The sequence below is a fragment of the Odocoileus virginianus genome, chromosome 10 (genome assembly GCF_023699985.2).
Source record: "Odocoileus virginianus isolate 20LAN1187 ecotype Illinois chromosome 10, Ovbor_1.2, whole genome shotgun sequence".
In the NCBI taxonomy this organism is placed as follows: domain Eukaryota; kingdom Metazoa; phylum Chordata; class Mammalia; order Artiodactyla; family Cervidae; genus Odocoileus; species Odocoileus virginianus.
Window position 1 is genome coordinate 40,227,984 of NC_069683.1, and position 24,852 is coordinate 40,252,835.

Here is a 24,852-nt window from a genome sequence, read left to right on the forward strand (position 1 = left end):
TTTTCTTTCTCAATCTCCCTTTCTTCTTCATTCACTACATTCCTCTCTTGATAACAACAAATATCTATGAATGCCTGTAATGTACAAAACCATGTTGATAAGGGGAAACATGAGAATAAAATAATTGAATCCAGGGTGAAGGACAAACATTAAACAAAAATCAAACAAATAAATACATAATTTGAAATTGCAATATCTCCTATTATTAAAGGGTTTGCAGTGAGATCTTTGCAGGCAAACAAGATTTGAATTGGAAGGATCAGGGAAGGTTTCTCTGAGGAAATGACATTTAAACAGAGAGCTGAAGAATGAGCAGAACTCATTCTGAAGAATAGTGGGGAGAAGTATATCGCAGTTGAGAAGATAGCGTAACATGAAGTCCTTAGAGCAGCAAAAAACTTGGAGAGTGCAGATTCAGGAAACCAGCTGAATCAAAGAGAGTCATTAGGAAAAAGGCAAGAGCTAAGGCTGGTAATGCAAGGGTCACATTATATGGGACCAGAGCTTTGCATATTGTGTTAAGGATTTTGGTTTTAATTAAAGTGTAACAGGAAGCCAAGAAAAGGTCTATCCTAAATCTCTAAGAATGATTAAGTAGAGTTTTTCCTCCATATACATAGTGAATATGAAATTTAAGTATAAATATAAAGCATGAGAATGACAAATACCAAATTCAAAAAAATGGTTGCCTCTAGCATAAAGAGAGGAAGACAAAAAATTCACAGAAGATTTGGACTGCATTAGTAATGTTTCATTTCTTATAAATATATAGTATTTTAGCTTATTTATACATTTTTAAACAACTAAAATTTTCATAATAAAAGGTTGTTTAAAGAATTAGTGATTGCTAAGAATCACTGACTAATCTTCTATTATTCTTTCCCATGATCATATTAAATCTTCTCAATTTTGAGAAAGATAAGCACATAGAATTTAAGGATCTCCTCTCTTATACAATTTGTTTCATGGGCCTTTATTTTCTAGACGTTTACATCAGATGTAAAAGGTTCTTCAATTACTTTACTCTTTGTTGTAGCATACATTACAATCCTTGTAGTTTTCCAACAACCACAGAAATAATATGTGGATTAAATGACATAAGGCATTTAACACAGCATTTAGTGCACAAGAGCTCAAAAATTTTAAACTATTGTCCACATTATTTCACTTACTATAGTTAATATTCCCAGTTTTAAATATGAGTCACAACATTAGAACAATGAAAAAAAAAAGCTGAGTGTATATGTCCAAATGGTGCTCTGGTATTTTGAATGTATATATACTTAATGTATTCATAAACACATGTACACATAAAACACATACTTTTAATACTTATAGCTTTTTAAAAACATTTTTTCTGTGCTTATGTGAATGTTAAATAATGAAATGTCAAGGCCTTTTTACTGCCACTAAAAAAACACTTTTAAAGGAAAGGTTAAAATTCTTCATTTGCTGGTGCACAATTTTAATAAGTTTACTAACTTCTAAGTACAATACTACATTGGAATGATTTAATACTGCACAAACCTGCAATAATATTCAGTATGGTCCATACTATGTTTAAAAGGCTCATTTTTGTAATATCAAGTAATTTATGGGAAAATTCAATCTTATAGAATTGAATGTTGACATCAAAATTTCTTCTACAACAGGAGGAGCAGTCTTTGAAGGAAGAACATTATTAAAATCATATCTTTTCACTTAATTTTCTTTGTACAAATAGCACAGATCCTCTCATTTCTCTTCCCTTCCAATTCACAAATACAATAAAAACTGTCTTTAGAAAGGTCCTTAAATTAAACATCAGGGTGAAATGAGTAGTAGGACCTAGAAAATAGAGAACTTATGACAATTTTTGTCACCTATAAGTCTGAAAAATATCTCACTGAATCTTTATGCAAATATTATATTTTAAATTATATTTTTATTTTCATATCTAAGAATCCAGAACTTGATCTTGTGAGAAAACAACAACAGTTGTCACTCAATATTCTTCAGTATGAGGTTTGGACTTAACATTCTAAAGCAATCATTCCTCCATACCCACTTCCTTGTTCTTAATCACAAATCTAATCACATATTTTTATAAATATTCAAAATTAAATATACTTATCTACTTATGTAAATACTTTTCAGTTAACTTATACTGATTGTCTATACAAACACATTTGGAAGTTTTTAGATTTGTTCCAGCAGCTTATAAATTCATATTAGATTTAAATATTTAAATATATCAACATTCTAGGAATTTTTTAAACTGATATAAAAGATTAATCTCAAGTTTTGTTTTACTTACCAAGCTCTGCCATTCCACCTCACTGCCTGAACAATATTATCAGCTCTTCAGATACTCATTCTTGCTAAGTAAAAGGATATTTCTTCTCTAGCTGGATTAATAATCAACTTTCTAGATAGTTCATTTGTAATTCTCTTCTGGTTAACCCTTAGCATTACAGCAGTCTGCCCAATTCATGCTAATCAATTTATGACTCGGGAAATAAAAGAGGAAATTCAATTATGCAGATAACAAATTGAAAGTAAAAATGAGAGACAGTTTAGATTAGGTACAAAAGAACAGTCAGCCTTACTTTTTTTACACTAAAAGGTACAAATCTTTATGATGGATATTACAAAAGCACTCAGGTCATAAACAAGTAACATACACAATATACATAAGGAGAAAAACATAACAGGCTTACAATACATACATATCAGTCGAGTACATATCAGCCCAAGTTTTCTGCCTTCTTACATGTAGATAAATACAAATCAGCTCTGAGAAAAACAGATACATTTTTCTCTTAGTAGAAAGGTCTGACTTTCAACATTTAAATGCATCCTCTCTCAAGATTTGTGATTACTGGGTCCCTTAACCTACTATAAGTACCATCGCAGGCTTTATGCCAATTTTCTACAAACGTGATCAGTAGTACCTGCAACAGAAAAAAATTTGGGGCTCTTGTTAAAAATACATACACCTGGGCCCTGCTTCAGAAATCCAAAGCACCCCAGGTGATTCTTACATATATTAAAAATTTGAGAGCCGCTGCTCTAGGACCATTTCTGACCTCATTCGATAGAGACTCCAACCCAATCTCTTGGAACTCAGAATGAAATTAATCACTTGCTGCTAGTTTGACTCTGATTTTTTGCTTTCATTCCAATACTAGATTCTACTTGTTTTGCTATACCTGAGTGCACTAGTCCATCTAAGACCATGACCCTTCTGTGAACTTGGTAACCCTCTACTTGCCGACTACTCAGAAACTGGAATATGTCCTTTAACTCCACTTGATGCCTATAGCCTAGCTGCCTAAATCTCTTACCACTTGCCTCAGACTTTTCTTGCTTTGTCTCATGAAACACTTTAATCCTGTGTTTTGTACCTCTCTTCCACATACATGAACTCCACTTGATAGTGTTCATTGTCCAATCTTTTACCTAATGCACTGTCTACTATATTAACTTTCTCCCAAGGCTGTTTGCATCTCAGTGGACCCCTATGAGTTTGCTCGATACCTATTATGGTCAATAGAACACGCTTCGTCTTATCTAGAGATGTGAAATGAACAACTCGTTAAAAGGCAAAAAGACACACATGGCAGTCAGTGGCTTTACAATTGCTAAAAAAGCCCATGTTAATAGTCATAATAAAGGAAAATATAATGACTACGGAAAAAGAAGAACCATAGAAAGCTAAAGAAAAGTCCTTGAGAATCGGAATAGTAAACAAGGTAAAATAAAATGGAAAAAGGTGTAATTTTAATAATTTGTTTTTATTTTCATGGGATCTATTAAGAAACATCAACAGAACGGTGATTATTTAACCTGGAGAGAAGGTAAAATGGCTAAAAGAGAAACACTACTGGACTAATAGAACTCAGAAGACTTGGATTCTAGTGGTTTCTCTACCACTTCCTAAATTTATGTTTTAGATTAAGTATCCAAACTTTTCTGTGCATTGGTCCCTAAATGGGTATAATAAACATGAGCTGTGCATCTAAGATTATTTTGATAATTAAGACCATATTTACTAAAGAGCTTTGAAACTATAAACACTAAAGGTAAGGGATTATTATAGCTATATAAACTGCTAGTATCTAAAGATTATAATTAACACTTTTCCACAAAGGACATTAATGATGATTTTTTTTTTGTTTTACATTATTTTTAAATAAAAACACCTTCCCTTGTAACTCAGTTGGTAAAGAGTCCGACTGCAATGCAGGAGACCTGGTTCAATCCTTGAGAGTCAGGAAGATCCTCTGGAGGAAGGCATGACAACCCACTCCAGTATTCTTGCCTGGAGAATCCCATGGACAGAGGAGCCTGGCGGGCTACAGTCTATGAGATCGCAAGAGTCGGACAGGACTGAGCGACTAAGTACACACAGCACACATAAACCGTATAGACCGAAAGAAGTAAACAGGAGTTTGCAAAATGTCGTCCCTAAGAAATTTCAAGAATAGGACCAATATTAGAAGCAGAATAAGCTAAAATCATCCCAAAATAAAAGTAATCAGGTTAACCTGAGTTTACTCAGATCAGACCCAAACCTTAGAAGTCTTACCAAAAGGACTTCTAGACAAGGAAAAGGATCATTTGGAGTGACACTGGTGACATTTCTCATCCAGAACTATCTCCCTAAAGCTGGAGTTCAGAGTGACTTCAAGTGGCAAGAGCTGGGGACATTGTTGCAAGACATAGAGACTGTATCCAGTACGGCCTATCCAAGATTCAGTCAAGTGCTATGATTTAATTTAACTGGAAAATCTGTACAATTGAGCATCGAGAAAACAGAATTCCTTGGCCAGTAGTGCACAGATTAGTTGATAAGAGTTGCCCATGTGAAAGAAAAGAGATTGATTCTTGACTTTAAAAATAGACGTTTCCATCTTGTTAAGTTTCAATAAATGCATTCAACAAATATTGTTGAGCATCTACTATGTTCTGGATACTGTTCAAGACACTGGGGAATATAACTGACAGAAACAGCAAAAAATTCTCCACTGCCTATAGCTTATATTCTAGGAAATATAAGGGGGAAATGGCAAATTCAACAGACATACAAATTATATAGTATGTTAAAAGTTGATAAAGGCTATTTAAAAAAACAGACATGCTTAGGGAGCTAAGAAATGTTTGGAGGGCTACAATTTTAAAACAGGGTGGTCAAGGTTGACCTGGAAAGAGAAGATAATATCTAAGCTAAGACTTGAAAGAAGTGATGGGGTTTGGTGGGGCTCTATGATCCTAAAGGATTTTTATCATCAATTTAAAATTTTTACCACTTTAATAACAAATGAAAGACATCCTTATAAATTAACTTTCACATTATAATAGTAAAAAGTTGGAGATCAATAATTTAATGGTAAAACAAACTGTGGTACAACCATGGTATATGATATGGTCATGAAAAAAATCACATTTTTGAAGACATGGCAAAATCCAATAAAATTACTTCTTAATTACAAAAATGTATATACAGTATGATGCTATTTTTATTTTTTTTTAACTTCCCCAATAACTATTTTTCAAGTAGCTACTATGAGCCACATACTGTTCTGGGCATCGAAGAGAGGGCAGTAAATGAGCTACACATGTCCTTTCTTCTCATACACACATAGATAAAAGACTGAAATGAAATATACCAAAATGTTACTAGGGAGTATATTTTTAATTATGAAATAATGAGATGAAATGACAGGTTATTTTATTTTATCTTTTATGTTTTATAGTCCAACTTTTCTAAATATGTTCTAATCTGTTCCAAAATTAAAATATGACATACACGTTGATCTAAATATTATGGTTTATATTTGCCTCAGGATATCTGTTTGGAAAAAGCACAAATTTTCACTCATATAATTTCAAATGTATACTGCATTTTTCAATCATTTACTGACTTACGTCTCACAACATCTAATACAGTTGAATAACATCAGGTCCCTTTCTATAGCTGCAAAAACTAAAAAAGAGAACAGTTAACTAATTTGCCACACTGGAAAGAAAAAGTGTTTAAACTCTAAATTATAATAATGTGTATGAAAGTATTTCACACAGTGCTTGGATCAAGAAAGTTTACAGTTTCTGAGTGCTATGCTAGAGCTTTAGGGTACATCTCTCCCCAGTTATATATGGGGTTTTCTTTGGGGGGGGTGGCTGTCGGGAAAAAAAAGTTTCATTTATTTACAATGGAACTTTAAAAGTTTCAAAAGAAAAACCTAATCTGAATTGTAACCTCACCACCATCATCCCCTGATGTTAGTCTTATTTCAATTTCCCTCAACCACTAAAAGACAAGGAAAGTTCAGTATGTTCCTATAATGTTTCTCCATTCTTCCTTTGATTTCAAGTTTCTATATTTAAGTAGTATAGCAAATGGCATCTATTTGTCTACCTCAACTAGTTGAGTTACCTTGGGCAAGTCATTTCAACATTCTGGTCTCACTTTTCTTATTTTGCAAATACAAGAATTGAACTAGCTGATCTCAAAAGCCCTTAAACACCACAATTTCATGATGCTATTATTTCAAGTCTATGAAGTATTTACAATAAATTAAATGAATGCAGTTTCTCAGAAAAAGAAAAGCTACAGCAATAAGGACAGTTGGCTAGAAAAAGTGAAAAAACAAAGACCTGGGATTCAAAGAATCTGAATATCTCCCTAGCCCCCTGGACCAAGTCCAGCTTCAATTACACAAGGGTTGTTTGGGGACAATAGAGAGGGAGAAATATGAAGATTCCTTTGATCATCAAAAGATGATCTTTCTGCTTAAAAACTTAGTATTCCTATACTTTCTGATTCTAAACACACACACACACACACACACACACACACACACACAAATACACATATACACAAACAGGAGCTCCCACATAAGCACACATATCAAATGTTTTAATATTGATATGAAAGAGAAACAGAAGACACTTATTTTGCTGTAATAAAGGCATTTTAAATCCAGAGTGATTTGGTTTTTAGGCTTTTAAAGAAATAGCACCATATTCAATCCTTATCACCTCCTCTGTAATACAAAAGCTCCAATAGCTCTTAAAATTGTGGCATTTTCTTGTGAACAGAGAGAAAAAATTGTGCTGCTATTGCAGCAACATCTAAACAGTTTCCTGTAAACTTTCTGTGATGAAAGTCATAGAATTTATGATAAAACCCTGTAGAGTGGTGAAACAAATTCTTTCATATTTATCATTCATTTTATTCAGTGTGCATTTTGAAGGAAAACCTTTTAAGAACACCAATAATGTGAGAAAGCTACAACAACTAAATTTATTGTTAAGTATCACATCACTGGTCCTCCTGGGAGCTCAGGAAGAAAGCTTAAATCACATTTTCTAACACATTGGAGAGCTTCCCAGAGATGTGAGGGCCCACAGAGGCAAACCATCCAAAGCACACTGGAATCTCAGAGATAGTGACAGAGAAATATCACTTCGTTTAATAAAAGCAAATTGAAGTTACCCCTCCCCCATTTTTTAAAACAAAGTACGAACTCTTTCTTACCCCATTTTTCTCCTTTCCTTCCCCCGCCCTTTCCTGTTTCACCTGACTAAACTGTAGGTATTTGTTCCATCACCTGACTTAGGGGCTGGCTAGAAATATTAGAAAAAAAACAAAACAATCTGCCATTGTTACATGAGACAACAACCTTTCATGTCCTTGAAGCTCCATGACCTTCCATCTTTCCTATCCCCAATGGTCTCTCCTAACAACTAAAACTACACTCAGTTGGGCTGAATTCCAGATTGTCATAAAAAGAACCCTGTCCTTTCAAAACAAAACCAATTTTTACACCAAGGTGGGGGAGAAACACAAGTCCATTGTTCCCTCACAGATGGAAGTTGGAGTTACTAAGGCAACTGCTCTAATCCTCCTTTTTACCACCTTTTTCACATCACTGGCCTATCAAGTATGCTACCTTTTAACTCATAAGCTCAAAAGCTGGTAGTCTAACTGGCTGCCCTAATTAGCTACGATTTTCACACTACAGACAACATGATGAGCTAATCGAAATTTGCAAAATAATGACGTACCTCCAGCAAATATTCCTCCTCCTGAGGCCCAGTCTTAGAATAACAATAATGAGACCATTATTAGAGAAGGGCATTAAAATGCTGCACTGCTGCTAAACAGAGAACTTAATTGTTCTGGTCTTGTCCATTGAATCAACAACCTATTGTTGTGGACTTGAAAAATAAAGGACTGGAGAATGGGTGCCATGATGATTGGTCTGTGCGGCCATACCGGCACTCTGCAGAATTGTTTTCTTTTGAAACTCTTGATGGACTAGTAGTTTTGTTTAAAAGTAACATAAAAGGCGATTGTCTGGATAAAAAGTCCTATTTATTGAAATCCTTAGAAGCAGTTGCATGGATTTGTTCGTGACCCCTGAGATAAAAACATAGTGACCATAATAACACCATTTGTGGAGAGCCCTGTTACCACTGCCTACAGTAACGTAAGATAAGAGACTGTCTTTTCTAGCTACTGTAGGAAGGAAGGAAGTACTTCTGAGCAGAAAGCAAGAATGATAAAAGGTCAAATACTGGGTAAAGCTCATTAATCTCTGAAGAAAGACTTAAAAATAATGCTAATTTAGGAATTCAGCACAATCGCTACAGATTCAAGCACATGTAAAAAGGCTCACAGCTCCTTTTCCCCCCTCACTTTTGGGCTTCTTTCCTTTGGTAAAAAGAGGATTAAAATAAAATGATTATTAAATAACCGTGCCAAGGTGTCTCACGATAGATAACATGGAGGAGAAGAAACTCGAAGGTTTCTGGATAATTATTCTTATGGTCATCCCAGTCTATAGCAAGAAAAATAAAATACCGAAGTTAAAGGTTAACTAGTATAAAATTCGTAGCAGTAGAAAAGCACTGTTTACACACTGTAAAACTATCTTCGAACTGGGAGTCACAGTACATGTTTCCTATAAAGTCAGGTCAGGATTTTAGGGTTGAATTGTGGTGGGAGGGAGTATACTTTTTTGTGAATAGGGATTTGAGGTGGGGTCTGTTTGTTTTTTAACAGGTGAAATCTGCATTATATAAAAATGTATTAAATTGTAAATAAGACCTCTTGCTTCATTCAGTCTGTTCTTTGCTTCATTTATCTTCATCTTGTTAGGCTAAATTAATTAACAATCTCAGTGTTGCACACTTTCTCTTTTCATTACATCAAATAATGGCCCGTATATGAAGAAAGCCCTCACCACGGGAATTCTGCAACTCTACTGCTAAGGAGAGTTTCTGCGTTTCAGTGTAGCAATAATAACTAGATACATGCATTTTGTAAGTGTTTATTAAACTTACTTTTCATTCTTAACAACCAATTAAGTACCCAAATTCCTAACATATTATCAACAGAAAACCATTAAAAAAAAAAAAAAAGCATAGGTTAGAAGTTGCAAGATACTATAAAAAGAGGGGGGGAAATCACATTGTATATATCCACAATCAGGTTTCACCATCAATGTCACCCAAAATAAGAAGAAACACATGCAAATTGGGCAGGTATGTTTTCACAGATACAATACAACATTGCATAAAAGGTTTAAAAGACACACCCCAAGCTGTTCTGCTCCTTGCTTTGGAATGTCTAACATGTGATAAATTGGATGATTAGAATTTCATTGGTAAATCCCATTATTTTAAATCTATAAGAGTGAAATGTGTTAAACTCTTTTGTAAGTTTTCTTTCAACCTGAAACACTGTGGCATCTGGAGCTATGCAAATGGACAAAACAGTAAAGCCCTTTTTAATCTTTCCCTGATCAACCAGTGCTGCTTTCTCCAATCACAGCTTTGTGCGTGATATCTTTCTGCTAGCATTTCTTATTTAATTAAAACAGACACTGACAGAAGGACATGGATTAGTACTGTAATGATGCATTTACTTAGATTAATCGGAGGCTCCTTTTAGAGTAATGGCTTAAACAAAGAACAAAAGGAAATTGTTATGAAACAGCCTTTTATCCCAGGCAAAGGTCGCATTATGAGGTTTTTAATTTTGTCAGCTTCTGTTATACTCTGCCTTGCTAGTGGAACATGAGAAGTGCTTTTACCCCCAATAAAGCCAGTTATTATAAAAACAGCCATTAAAGCTGCAAATTAAAATGTCTGATTTTAAAACAGGTTACTTAGCTTTCAGAATCCTCTAATTAGCATGTTGTACATTGTTGTGCAGAAAAGAAGACTAAAATGCTAATGACCTACCGCCAGGTGACCACACTGCTGTGCAAAATAATAAGGACCTTTCCAAGTAATATGATGAATTAACCAAGTGCAGATCCCCTATGCAACAGCACCCCTTCTCTGAGTACCGGTCCAGATGAATGCAGGGCCATAACTGTTAAGATGTGTTCAGCAATGCCTGCCTTGGTCCAGGCGCCTCTGATTCTCAGTTAGCTACTTTTTATATATTCACTAAAAAGCAGACTTATTTCCACCACAAAAGAAAGTGAATGAAATAGCAACACTATATAAAGAGTCTGAAAATAGAAAAGACAATAGTCTTTTGATTTCAAAGCACAAAGAATTAAACTACCATGCCCCTAACAACACTATCTCCTTGCTCTTTTTCCTCAGATCTTTCCCTCACTCTAATACATTGCACTTACAGAGTATAAAAATGGGAGTTAAGGTTTTAAAGCTCAGTCCTCAATCACATTTACTTTTATACTACTCTGTCTCTAAATGATCCAAAGTAAATCCAATTTTCCTTTTCCTAGCCTCATACTTCCCCCGTTTTACTGACTCCACCCACCACCGCCCTTCCCTCTAGTCAAAATTTGCTCTGGAAAAAAGATATATTGGCATTTATGTTTCTTATCATATGAATTTAACTCAATTACTTGCACTATCATTTTCTGCCTTGTCTTTCTTTATGGACTGAATGATTCCGTGCCCTTGTAAGTCTAACAAAACTTAGCTGAATATATACATTAGGTGGGGCTTCCCAGGTGGCTCAGTGGTAAAAAAAAAAAAAAAAAAAAAAAAAAAATCCACCTGCCAAGCAGGAGATGCAGATTCCATTACTGGGTTGGAATGATCCCCTGAAGGAGGAAATGGCAATCCACTCCAGTATTCTTGTCTGAGAAATCCCATGGACAGAGGAGGCTGGCAGGTGACAGTTCATGGGGTCACAGAGAGTCAGACGACTTACAGACTAAACAACAAAACATTCTTGGAGGAGGGGTTATTTCCAGAGTTCCAAAAATCAACCTGCCAAGAAAACATATTCCACCTTAAATCAAATCTTACCCAAGTATCACTGAGTGGTTGGATCTACTAATTTCTTGAAATCAGCGTGAAACATATATTGTTTTTGGAACAACAAGAAAAATCTCAGGATCATCTGTGACATTTGCTCAGTTGAGTCTCTAAAACCACCTGAGGTTGTTTCACTTCTTTATAGCCACAAGAATGCTGTAGGTTCAAACCACCCTGAAACTCAGTGGCTTAATAAAAGCATTTGTTTAGTTCATGTGTTTGAAGACTAGTTGGGTATTTCTTCTGGTTTTAACTGAGCTCACCAACATGTCTTACAGTTGGCTGGCTTTTGTCTGGCCTAGAATGGCCTTTGATAGGACAGCTAGAGTATTGTGACTCCACTCTATATATCTCATCCTTCAGCATACAGGCCCAGGCTTTCTCCTCTCTTGTGGACAGACAAGGACAAGAATGTAAATAGAAATGCACAAGTGCTTTTTGCAAACCTCTACTTGCATCACATTTACTAACATGCCATTGGCCAAAGCAAGTTAAGTGATGGATCCCAGAAGCAAGAGGTGAGACAGAATGCCCTATCAAGAGTAGAAAGGGCAAAGTCTCATGGCAAAGGTCACAGATATAAAGAAGGATGAAGAAGAATCAGGGCCTTTAAGACAACCTATCTTAGCAAAGAGGTCCAGGTCATTTTGATGATTCCCCAAATTCTTAAGTAGAAGTTTCTGCTTTGTTCCTTTTTAACTAATTTAGTCTAGGTGGCTACTCAAAACTGATATTTTTATTTCAATAAGTGACAAAAACATTTTAAAAGAAAACAATTAACAACCTCACCTCACTTATATCCATTGATTTCCAACTTCAAAATTACAGTTAATTCTAAAATATAACCTTCACCATTTATTTCTGCTTACCAATTTGTTGTGACTCAGTTATTCTTTGATAAAAAGTTTCAAAACTACAAACCTCTATCTCAGAAGGCTCACTTCCATCCAAAGAAGCAGCTAAGTCTGAGGAAATATCTAGTGGATGCTGTACCCAGAATTTTCTTCACTACATGTCAGAAAACATAAATGTCCCACTTCACAGAATATCAGCATACAGTATATCACAGTCATTCAGCACAGCAGACATAGCCACAATAGCAATGCTTTTTATAAAAAAAAAAAAATTTTTTTTCCTGAAGCCAGACCCTTAGCATTCATATCCCGATTGTTTTTCTAATTTCTCTGACTGTGAAAAAGGAAAGCAAAGAAAATCTTTACTCTCACAGGGCTATATGACAGAGTATCTCCTAGGAGAAGATGATTAAGAAACTAATTTTAAATTCTACAAATTCTCTATTTCTGGCCGTACGAAGCAAAAGATCAATGAAGTATTCATGGTGGCTACATAAATTTTCCATAGTTAATATGGCAGGGGCCTTTACACATAGTTCTAGGGAGATACCTAGAGCCAGTTACCAGTCTTTCCACGCAGAAACACTCGTCCATTAGGAGGAGTGATTACTGGGCAGAATTCCTAACCCCTGTGGCAAAGGAGATACTATCCTATATAGTATCACTCAACAATTATCCCTGTGAGCAATTAAAATGACCAGTGAAATGGGTCTCCAAAAGGAGCCTTCAGCCATTCCTTCATTCGAGCCAGCACTGACAATGAGTGCGGCCGATGCTGGCGCTAACACCCAAACAACAAGAAAGAAAGAAAGGCCAGCAGAGCTCAATCTTGGATCCAAAGATATTAAAAAGGAAACTAAATTACATGGAGAAAACTAGCCTAAGAATTACATAATTAATGAAGAACAGAAAAAAAAAATAGCATAATAAAATGCCTTTTAATCCCCCTTTGTTTTTCCACATTCCTGTACAAACTCATTTCAGTAGTAATTTTGTTTAAAAGTGATGCCCTCAATTATCATTTGCCTTTTATAAACAAGGATGATAACTGGCAAGAATGCAGTTTGCACTGGTTTTCTAATATTTTGATCAACCAAATCTTCTCACCTGGTCTTCAGCAAGTATTAATCATTATAGCAGTGATCCAAGGCCATGGAACAGAGCAAAGCTAATAGGGTCCATATAAGAATCAAGACAAGCATTGTGCCCTCATTAACACTGGGTTCTAAATAAACAATAGGCCCAAGTTCAGAGAGCTGCACTAATACTTCTCAATAGAAGCAGCTTGAGTTTAACTCAAAAGTTCCTTTTAAAGTCTCTTTGTTTTGACAGAAAGGCAAAAAGAAAAAAACAAAAGCACCTCAATATCAGAAAAGGAAACGGCCCTAGAAAACAAGGATGAAAAAGGAAAGCTCGAACTCCTTAAGAGCGTAATCTTTGAATATCTAGTACCTGGTACAAAGTAAGTGCTCAAAAGCTCTGTGTTTAATTAAATTGTGATACATTTAGAATAGATAAGGACAGAAGAAAGTAAGCACCTTTTAAGGAGTTGTAAGAAACTGCCATCAGTAGCCATACCAGATATTCAGAAAGCTCAAACTTAAGAACATGATCTTTGAATATCTAGTACCTGGTATACAGTAAGTGCTCAAAAGTTCTGTGTTTAATTAAATTGTGATACATTTAGAAGAATAGATAAGGACAGAAGAAAGTAAGCACCTCTCTGGTAAGAACCTGCCATCAGTAGTCATACCAGAATTCAGAAAGCCCAAATTTAAGAACATGATCTTTGAATATCTAGTACCTGGTATACAATAAGTGCTCAAAAGCTCTATGTTTAATTAAATTGTGATACATTTAGAAGAATAGATAAAGACAGAAGAAAGTAAGCACCTCTTTTGTAAAATACTGCACTGGTATTCATACCAGATACTCAGAAAGCCCAAACTTGGGAGTTTTTAACATTTGTGTTGAACTATTTTCATAGGATAAAATGAGATGAAACAAAGATCAAATTATATGTGGAGCCATGCCTAACTTCTCAGACTTTTTTACAGAGATTAAAATCTGACTAAAATTAACTCCAAGGAGAAACTTGGAGGAAGAAAGATGTCATAAACGGCTTAATGCAACCAATGGGGTAATTGTGGGGCCTGAAAGAGAAGCTCTATCACTTTGCCTATTAAAGGGCACTAAAGGACATAAATAGACTAATTGGAATGTATTTCAATCTCAATCATGTTCAGCTTCACCTTTGGTTCGGAGACTTTTTCAGTGTTCAGTTACGCATTCTCTGATAATATATTCCCTAATCAATGTCATCAACCTGCTCTCCTCTCATCCCACTGATCACCCCACAGGTCTGCCAAAAATATCCAGAGATAAACACCAAAGTAACTGCACTGCTATGACACAGACTATACAGGCAACTTCCATGCTTCATCAACATTTTCTCTATCCCCAAATTCCCCCACAAATTCACAACCCTCTCCACCAAAAAGCAGCTATCTTAGGTTGATGTTTCAAAATATTTTAAGGATAAAATATTTTTCCTCCTAGTTAGAGTTTAAACTTAAATGTCTCTAGTAGAGGTAATACTATGAGTTCTTTTCACACTAAGATGTATATGACTTCCAACTCATTTTATAAAGTCAAAATATCCTTGATTCCAAAATAAAGACATTATAAGAAGGGAAAACTTTAAATATCTCATTTATGAACACAAATGCAAAAATCTATTAAATAATAACTAATTTTATAGTATAAATGAAAATCCATCAAGAATAAATATGTTTTAATCCGAATAATCCTAGATGGTTCAGAAAATCTGCCAAGAACACCACATGTTCACAGATTAAAAAAGAAAAATTCTATTGAATGACTGGACAATGTGAAACCATATCTTCTTTCCTATTGTTTTAATATAAATGTGACTTTTAAATTTAACCAAATAACAATAATAATGAAGGTGTATGTGACCACTACAGTATACTATCCTGTGAGCAGGTTTGGGTAGGGGAAATAAATAGACAGTGAGTGACTGAAAAGAGAGTGAGATCACCACATAGAAAGCTTATAGTAAGAAGAGAGGAGTGGATATTAGAAACAGGCTTTTCCCAGAAATTTTACTCATTTTAAATTTTATTTGATGTGGGCTGCAAAGTTGGAGGTCATTAGAGGAAAAGAGAAATCCTTCAGAATGATAGATAATAAAACTTCAAAATCCACTACCTCAGAAATCCACTCATGCAACTAAGTGTGCATGCCATACCAAATGTGCTTTTGTCTGTAAGAACTCTTAAAGGTTATGACTTCCACAACATTGACCTGGTCTCAAAATAGTTCTAATGAAGACCTTACTCTTGTGAACTAGTTAGCACCCTAACTTCTGAACATGATAATTTCCTAATGAGAATATCAATACCCAAGAGACTAAGATCTGAGGCCTTTTAATCTGAGGAACACATCTGTAACCTATAAGAATGAGAGAGAAATCAGTGCCAATTTTGACCTTGGCACTTAAGGTCTGCCAAGTAAAAAGACCAAATTGATTGCAATTATGAATCCTTAAATGGCAGGAAGGAAAGAAAGAAGACCAAGAATCTTATTTTAATGTTTCTTTTTTAATTTTTCTAAGCAATAATGTCATACTATAAAATGGTCCAGCACGTTTTTAAGAGAGATGGTCAAATATCAACCTACTCTTTACATAGATATTTCAAACAATGTGAAAGACAAATAAAATGGAAACCTCCTAAAAGCCTATGTATTAAATATAAATTTAAAACACTATCAATTTAAATGCAATTTACCAAAGTCAAGTAGAATTTGTATAACTATATTTGGAGAGTAAATTTTCTTTCAAATTCAGATTAATTTTTTCTAAGAAAACAGTAAAATTTGTACTGTAATATCCATTTCCATTTTGTAATTTCCAAACTCATGAGAAGATCTCTAATTTGAAGTAAATCCATTAAAGTTTATTTTAAGTAGAATTATATATTAATGAATAAAATTAACATGAAAATGTAACAAACAGAGGCTATTCCTTCAGAGCATAGGTAGATAAAGTACTCTCTCCATTTCCTGCCCAAGGTGTGAATCTAACTGCAATAGACAAGTGAATAAAAAGTTCAACTACTTTTATTTAGGAAAAAGGAAAATTGCTTTTTTAACCTATAAAAAAAATCATAAACTTGTTCTATTTTCAAAACGATATAAACTTAAAGTCTGGAACTTATCAAGCTATATCACTTCACCTGCACTTTCTTTTTTGGCTATACTAAAATTACTATAGTAGAAACTATTCTTATTTAAACTGTAATGACTTTCATCATATTACCCATACTCATTCACACTCATGGAAATTAAAGTGGAATAAATAAATTACATATATGAGATGAATCAATGGATATAAAAATATTTCTCCAAATCGCATGTATACATCCACCTTATGAGTCGTGTGTCAGTTGTGCAATTCTGATTGCATGTTAGAACACTTGTAGCTTTAAGTGATAAAAAACCAACTCAAAGTAGTCATATCAAAAAATAATTTATTGACTCAACATAATTGAAAGTCTTGGCTTCTGGCACAGCTGGATCCAGTGCTTAAGTGATGTAATTAGGAGTTGGTCTCTCTTCTTCTCTCAGGCAGGTTCTTCTACTTCAAGGGCAAAGATGGCTAGCAGAACCAGGTTAACAATCACAGTAAAATGACTATGATCCTTTCCCAGTAATACCAGAAAAGATCCCAGATTAAGTCCCATTGGGATGGCTTGGATAACATGCTTATTTCTGAACAAATTGTGTGGCCATGAATATGGAATGCCCACTCCCCATGATTTGGGAAGGTAAATAGCTTTACCTCAATCATATTTACCAAAAATGAAAGAAAGTTGTTCCCCAAAAGAAAATAAGGGTTCTTTTTCCAGGGAAAATGCTAGACAGGGAATATAGTAAGTGATCTGTTAGTTATGAGTTTCTTTTTCCAATAATTATTACAGTGAGGTAACTTCAGGGGGAAAAAAAAACAACTGCAAACTCTTCATGGCAATAATAGTTGCAAAGACTTCTTTGAACTGCTTTTAGCAGTCCCAAAGATGAACAAAAGTTATGACACTAGCCATTCTTAAGACAAATGAGAACAAAAGAATTTTTCCCTTGATAATTTTAGTTCCATTCCCTTACTTCAGAGCCAGCTATCCCAATGTACTCTTTCAATCTTTAGCCATTGTTAGGTTTAAATTCTTAGAACACTTGCAAAGATTTATAGAGGCCTATTTTCAGCTACTGTTTCTAGAAATTTCTATTCATGGGTCCCTGAAAACTACAAATACTGTTCTGGAGCCCAGGTAAAAACATATTTCTTTATGAGGTCAAGCAAACCAACAACTTTATTTTGAATGTAGCTCCCATATAACTTAACTCATTCATCTTAATTTTTATTTGAAAATATGTCTACATTTTTAAATGAATATGCCACAAAAGAATAATATATTAAACATATTAAACTATTATTGTCCATTTGTATCTTGAATGTTATCATCAAATGCCTTTGTGAAAGAAGGATTTTTACATGAGAAAATGGAAGGGAAGCATAAATGTACATAAAGTCAGGAGAGAATGAAAGGGCAAAGAATAGCTGAAGCATCAAAGGCAATATTCATTTTATGCATATGTTCAGATCACTGACTATGAGCAAACTATTGTGCTGGAGATGATACCAAAAAAAAAAAAAAAAAAAAACCAAGCACAGTCCCCACTCCAAAGGTGAATAGAAGAAATATAAACAGTAATGGTGAGGGTGACATGTCAGTTCTTTTCCTACTCCAACATTACATGCACTAGATTTTGCTCAATAAATAACTAACTTCACATTTTTTAATGTTTTATTCAACTCATCTGCAAATTCAAGAAATTACTTCTTCTCTAACTCCCAGGATAGCATAGAAGCAGTAAAAGCAATCAACATGTATAAGAGAAGCTAAATTTAAGAAAAGCAACACATATTAGGTAATTTATTAAAAGGATTGAGAGTGTGGATTTTTGCAATTTTTAATTAACTCAGTAAGTATATAATGAGTGCTTATTGAATAGTAGGTACTATGTAGTCATGTAAGTTATTTAAGATGAATCTGACTTGATATCCCTGCCCCCCCAAAACGACTTTTTATTAGAAACTAAGGAATATCCACAGAAATTACTAAAAAAGACAAATTATAAAAAGTACAAAAAAGAGAAATGCAAAATACTATGGGAGTACAAATGAAGTGAAATCAGAGAAAACTATAGGAGTGGGCCGTAAAACATGGAAAGAAATCCTACAAGTAAATATGTTTGTTAGAAGTATTTTACACAGAGGAAGGATATGAAATAAACCAGAAAAATACAAACTGCTTCTACACCAATTAGTTCAAAGGTATCCAAAAAAATGTAGATGAATATATCCTATTAATACAAGCTATTTTTAATATCCTATGCCTTTTTAATACACTGCATTACTAAAATTAAAAGATTTTGAAAGTTATAAACAATGCATGCTAGAATACTTTGGCAGTTGTCATGTTCACAATGTAAAAAGAATGAGACTTTTTATATACTATCTGTGTCAGGCATTATATGCCAAAGATACCCAAGATGCATGCTCAATTTTTTATTACTTACATTTCAGCAGATGAGAAATAATATATGAAGTGAGCCTCCCACACCTAATAAGAAGTACATTTTAATGTTTGAGAGGCTAGACTTATACATTAACTTCCTAACTGTTCAGCTAAAATCTTTATCTCTCCACCATAAAAAACAATTAGGCCTTTGTTACCCTGTGGTCAGCAAACAAAATATATACCATTTATACAAATATATCATTTTTTTTTTATTTAGCACAAAAATAACACAGGCAGAATAAGCAATCGATTATGAAGGACATCAGCAAACCTCAAGATTATGTCAATATAAATGATATGGCATTGGACAAAATAACATTAAAAAAGAACCTAGGAAAAAATAATGTCTCCTGACAATATAAGTTGCTGGGTTAAAAGAGTAAAGCCTTGAGGAAGGCTAATGGAATTTGGGGATAGTACCTTGATTTTAAACATAAAGCATTAAATTCAGCACAGGTGACTTCCCAAGAGATTTTTTCCCCCCAATATGTTGCTATTTAAAGAACACATACTCATTCCACTAGCCTACCTCTCCCTGCAGTGAACATGATCACAAAGTTTTCTCCATAAGTTGTTAGCACAACAGTTGGTTAAAGGAGAGCTGGAGACACTGTCACGTATAATGTGGTCAGATTGAAAAACCCACCTTCACATTTAGAAACAAGTGCAGACTGGAATTCATAATAAGACTTGATAGAAAGAAAATGCATGCCCAGAAAAAGAGAAACTCTTACCAAGCTTCCTGTAGACCAACATGCCAACTTTTCCTTATGGTCAGCCTCATGCTTCTAGCATTATTCCTTAGCAAAGGAAGTATAAAACTACACATAGTTACAAGATTTTTCCAAGATATCCTCTAATTTCTCTAGTACTATAAAATTATTTATTCAGAATCCTAGTCATTTTTCCAAGTATGACATTTTAGAAGATCTCACTGCCTTCCAAAATATCAAATTTGGAAACCTGGATGTCACCTGACAATTCTTGGAAACAACTGATGGCTAACTTGTATCAGCCAGAGAAGCAAAACCATGTACAAAACTTTTTAAAATAGGGACTCCTCATTTCAACATGTTACCAGTTAAACCCAGAATTAGAGCTTCAAGTGTCCACAACACTAAATCATTCCCAATTAAATGGTTCAAGAAATTTACACCCTCTTCTCTTGTCAAAATCTCTACTTTCTCACTGATCTACTCAATTACTCATCCCACAAATATTTACTGGATGCTTACTATTTATCTGCCAAGTACTGTAAGTGAAAAGAAACCATAAGGCTATAGGGGCTATAGAATTTGTGGCAAAGCAGTAGGGTCCCATACAGCCACTAACCAAACACTCTAAATCTGAGCTAGTAACTGGATGTTGAGAGTGGCAGACACAGAGACAACTATGTTATAAAAACAAGGTCTTCTACCTCTCCCTCTGAACCATCAAATGAAGGGTCAGAACTGCTTATGTGAATCTGATGACCCATATTTGTACTCTTGATACTGGACCAATTCACCTATTCTAAATAAAGCAAGACTTGCTGGGAAAGCTGAAGTATTGTTCTGCTTAAAGAGAGGAAGTGAGCTGCTTTTGATGAGAAGGAACTACACAATAAGATGTAGAACTGAAAAATTCAAATACACTTTCAAAAAAAATCCACATATTGGCCCCTTGAAGCCAACAACGATTATCAAATTGATGAGAAAGCTAATGGCAAAATATTTACTTTGGATTCCATCCAGATTGTAACTGCAATGCCTATGAGCCCATCCACACTCCTGGTCCATCCCATCAACCAGTGGCATATAGTGTTTCCTATCTGAAAGACCAGATACCGGGCTAGAATGTGACTTAATTCAGCAAAAACATACAACTACTATGGGGTTAGTAAGTGGTAAAGAGGTCAGGAAGATCCTTGGCAGCCATTTACAGTTCCCAGCCAGTTCAGGCTTCTGCCTAACAGATGATGCCACAGTTTGGAGGATTTAAAAGGATTCTCTTCTCCAAGAGGACTAAAGTCTACACTAAAAATAACAAAAGTTGGAATAGGATAAGAACCAGAATACAGTAGAGGGAAGCAGGAGGAGAAAAATACTTTACTACAAATTTCCAACAACTTAATTTGGAGGGAAAAAAATTCTATTTTAGAATACACTTCTAATTCTCATACTTGAATATATTCTTATTTTTCAAAAGCTAAATGCCCCTACCACTTTGATAAGATAGATATTAGTATACCCACAAAGTACAATGCCCTAAACTTATGCAGATACTAGTGCAAAGAAATTGCCCACAATTTGAATGCTTCCAATTTTTTAATTCAAAGTGATCTCCATTTTTAACTCTCTTGGTTTTTATAATGTACTTTGCCCATTATAAATTATTTCTCTTCAGTTTATTCTGTAACAAGCTTTCACTCAATGGGTAAATCATTTTGAAATGTTATCCAAACAAACTGAAACTCCTGATGTCCCAGCTTTAAAACACATGATGAAAATATGAAAGAAAAATGTGCATTTCCTGGGATATTCATCCAGTCAGTCCTTGTATATCCTTCTATGCTTGTGAATGCTGAGAATATTTCATTTTATGGTACAGTCAACAACATCTAAAAATGTATCCACCCGTTTGCACCATCACATCCCAGTAAATCTATTAAAATTGATGCCCAGAAGATAGGGATCATGTCAAAGAACAAAGAGATTTGATCTCAAATACTACGTAAGTAGAAAGTATTTCTCTACCTCCTTCAAATCAAAATCCATAAAATAATTCTAAAAAAGTGATGTAGTAGTTATCATTAATTTATTTTCCTCTGCTTTCTAACACAACAAGAAGCAAAAATAGCCTGCAATCCAAATGCACTGTAAGAGAAGACTGGAGAATTTAAGATCAAGAATTATGATCTTGAGAACCTGGGACTGCTACTTAGGCAATGGTAGCACCACAAAGTAACTCAAATACCATCGAATGCTTCTACCGTCAAGGCAGAATGTAACAATTAGTGTTAAGAAAAGTGCATCGGGAATAAGAGAAATGGAAAGAAGTGACAAATGTCTACCCTGATGCTAGCTTGAATCTGGCAGGCTTCCTCACATATTCCTTATAGCATTCAATGGGCCAGATATCCTTGGCTGTCTCTCATCTATTATTTTAGGATTAAAAAAAGCAATGGTAGAAAAAAAGTGTACATTGTGGGTTAAGGAAGAAGGGGACTTGGATGCCAGGCTTCAAAGAGTTAAGCACAGGCACCTTTAACTAATATGGAAAATTAAACAGAAATTTTTTACAAGCTGGCACCCGCTTACATAATGAGATGCATTGTCAGTCCTCACTAAGTGAAATATTTGTGTTGCCATGCAGCTAAACAAATGCCTTTTTTCACTTTCACTTAAGGCAACCTCCCACTTGTATTTCTCTAAACCACAGAGGCAGGCCTCACTGGGTAACATGTGTAGTCTGGGCAGCATGTTTCCTGCTGCCCCACAAAAGAAGTATTTATATTAACATTCCAGATACATGGGGAATTATAGAAACTCCACACATTAAAGTCAATGTAAAATTTCTGCTACTTTAATATCTTCACTTCTGAATCAACGCAACTTGGCACAGAAAGAAATAATACAGTAGCATTAAAATCACTAAACATTCAAGAATGTGACATTTTTTTCACGTCATTTGCACATTACTATTCATAAGCTATGGCAATTTCCTATATAAAATATGATGAATTCACAAGTATGATTATCAAATTTATGGTGTGTGCTTACTACACCACACATTACAGTTTTGTAGCTTATTTGCCCTGAAGTAACAAAGATTTGCATAGAGTTTAAATGAGTATGGTCTATACAAACTATAGTTAAAATATTATTACAGTTATATGCTTTTCTGTATAAACCAGTAAAAAAAATCATATTTCATTCTTCTTTAGGGCAGTATTTTATTACAATTAAATGAAAAGCTTATCTCTGCTATTTCTCTGAAAACAAAGTCAAGACCAAAAGAGACAGTTCAAAAATTAGACCTGAAAACCATAGTGAGAAATTTTAAAATAGAAAAATGTCAAGCCTAATTAAAGCCTAAAGCCTAACTAACTCAAAGACTAACTAAATATCTTGCTTTATCTCTAGAATAAGAGTATTGTTCCTCTGAAAAGCAAATAAAAATAAAAAGCCTTCCCAAGTACCTAACACAATGATGATGAAAAAACAATAGCTGAATTTTTCTTGTTATTAAACTGCTGTTTAAAGTAACCTGGTATTTTAAATCCCATTTCCAGATGCCCTTCCCATACTTACTATCAGTACCATAGTAATAGCTGATCTTAGCTGCCTAATTCAACATAGGATTCCCCCAAATTTTGTAAGTGGTTTTCACATAGTTCAAAGGCAGAGAGTATTCCCAAGAATTATTCTCTTTGGATCTGAGACGAATTCTTACATTAGAGAAAAAAAAAATAACAGAATGGATCTCTAAATTTTTTCTGAGATTTCTCAAGGTGAATCAGATTTGAGTGAAATTCTTTAATTCTGTCTTTAAACACGACTTGGGAAATAACATTCTTTCTTGAAAATTGACAGTTGTCACAAAGGCAATTGTTCTCTTCTTACTCTGACATTTTAGGTTCTTGCTCTAGTGAAAAGTTAAACCATGTTGTTGTTGGCTTAAAAAAAAAAATTAAGACAAAAGTATTTTGAATGGAAGGAAGGAAGGGAATGAAAAATAAGAAATTAATTCTTTCACCCCAGGGTGAACATAAATTGAGGAAAAGGTCAAAAAAGTGAGTAAGACTGATGTGCTATAATTATTTACATTTTTAAAGGAAGGCTTTTTTCCCTTCTAGTCTAATTCAGGCCTGCATTTGTTTTACATGAGTATTTGAGAAAAACTTCTTAAATCCTTTTCAACTTGAGACAACAGCAACAAGCTGCATTTTCTAAAGGGAACTCTAAAATAAGTGAAAAATGTGTATTTCTTTCCATTATCATAAAATTTCAACACTTAAGTTGACATCTAAAGATGAATTGTTTCTGTGGCAAAGGGGTATGTTCAAAACAGCTTCCCAAATATATGCAAGTACATCTTGGCAGAACACTGTCTAGTGTAGTGTTACCCTCCTCCAGTGAAAGACAACTGGGGAAGGAGGCACATAAAAGCAAGATTGTGATTCTAGAAGATTCCTCATAAACTAGTTTTTTTTTTTTTTTAATTTCTCTTCAGTGATAAGACTCCCTGTATTAAGGTATCTATGTCAGGTGAAAAATTAATTTTTGTATTGCATTTTTTAACTTCTCCAGAACAAGAGAAAAAGTCCATTGCTTATTAAGAGTCCTTTGGGTCAATTACTGTTCAGAAGACTGCATTGTTTGGCTTATCCCATACCTATATCACAGTTATTTATCAAAGGTGTCTATAAAAGAGAGAGACAAAACAGACCAAGGACAGTGTGTCTTTCAAGCTCAAAAGCACTTAGCAGATTCCTGAGCCTCCAAGGCCTAACAGATTTAACCAAGACTTTTCACACAATCAGGTAAAGAGGGTCAGGCTAGTCAGCAGATGTCCTATTCAGATAACAAAGAGAATATTTTAGTGACAATGTGAGAAAAAAAAAAAAAAACAGAAAATGGACACAAATCCATTGAACCATGTCTCCCTTTTTGCTCTGAAGAACTCAACCTCAAGTCTAACAAGGACATTATCTATATCCTTGAGCAAATATGAAGACAAATGTACATACTCAGCAACAACTACACCAAAATAAAATACTTCAAGGAATTTAGCATATCATTTTTAAGATAACATATCTGATCTCTCGATAAAGATTTAAGAAAAACACAATGACTATATGTTGATATTTAGTCTCGTAGAAAGAAAAAAGGATACAGAAAGATTTTTACAGTAGCGCTGGACAATTTATCCTTGATTTCATTTCTAACTTATTAATATATACTCTAGCGAGTCTAATTTAATTACACAAGATGTAGAGAATGTACAAACAAGAGACAGTTATTGAAGAACTTCTTTGTAGGGCAGCAATACAGATGCAG

General features: G+C 34.3%; 1 protein-coding gene across 10 annotated transcripts in view; it reads right to left on the reverse strand.

The window, feature by feature from the left end:
- Positions 1 to 24,852, reverse strand: part of SOX6 (SRY-box transcription factor 6) — a 765,792-nt gene that overhangs the window by 455,163 nt on the left and 285,777 nt on the right. Inside the window, exon 1 of one of the 10 annotated variants that reach the window (XM_020904548.2) lies at positions 13,254 to 13,338. The exons of 8 other annotated variants lie outside the window; for them this stretch is intronic. The gene's annotated coding sequence lies outside the window, so the exon portion shown is untranslated. Of the gene's footprint in view, positions 1 to 2,296; positions 2,372 to 13,253; positions 13,339 to 24,852 lie in introns of those variants that run through there. One more of the 10 variants, XM_070473422.1, reaches the window with a different exon arrangement.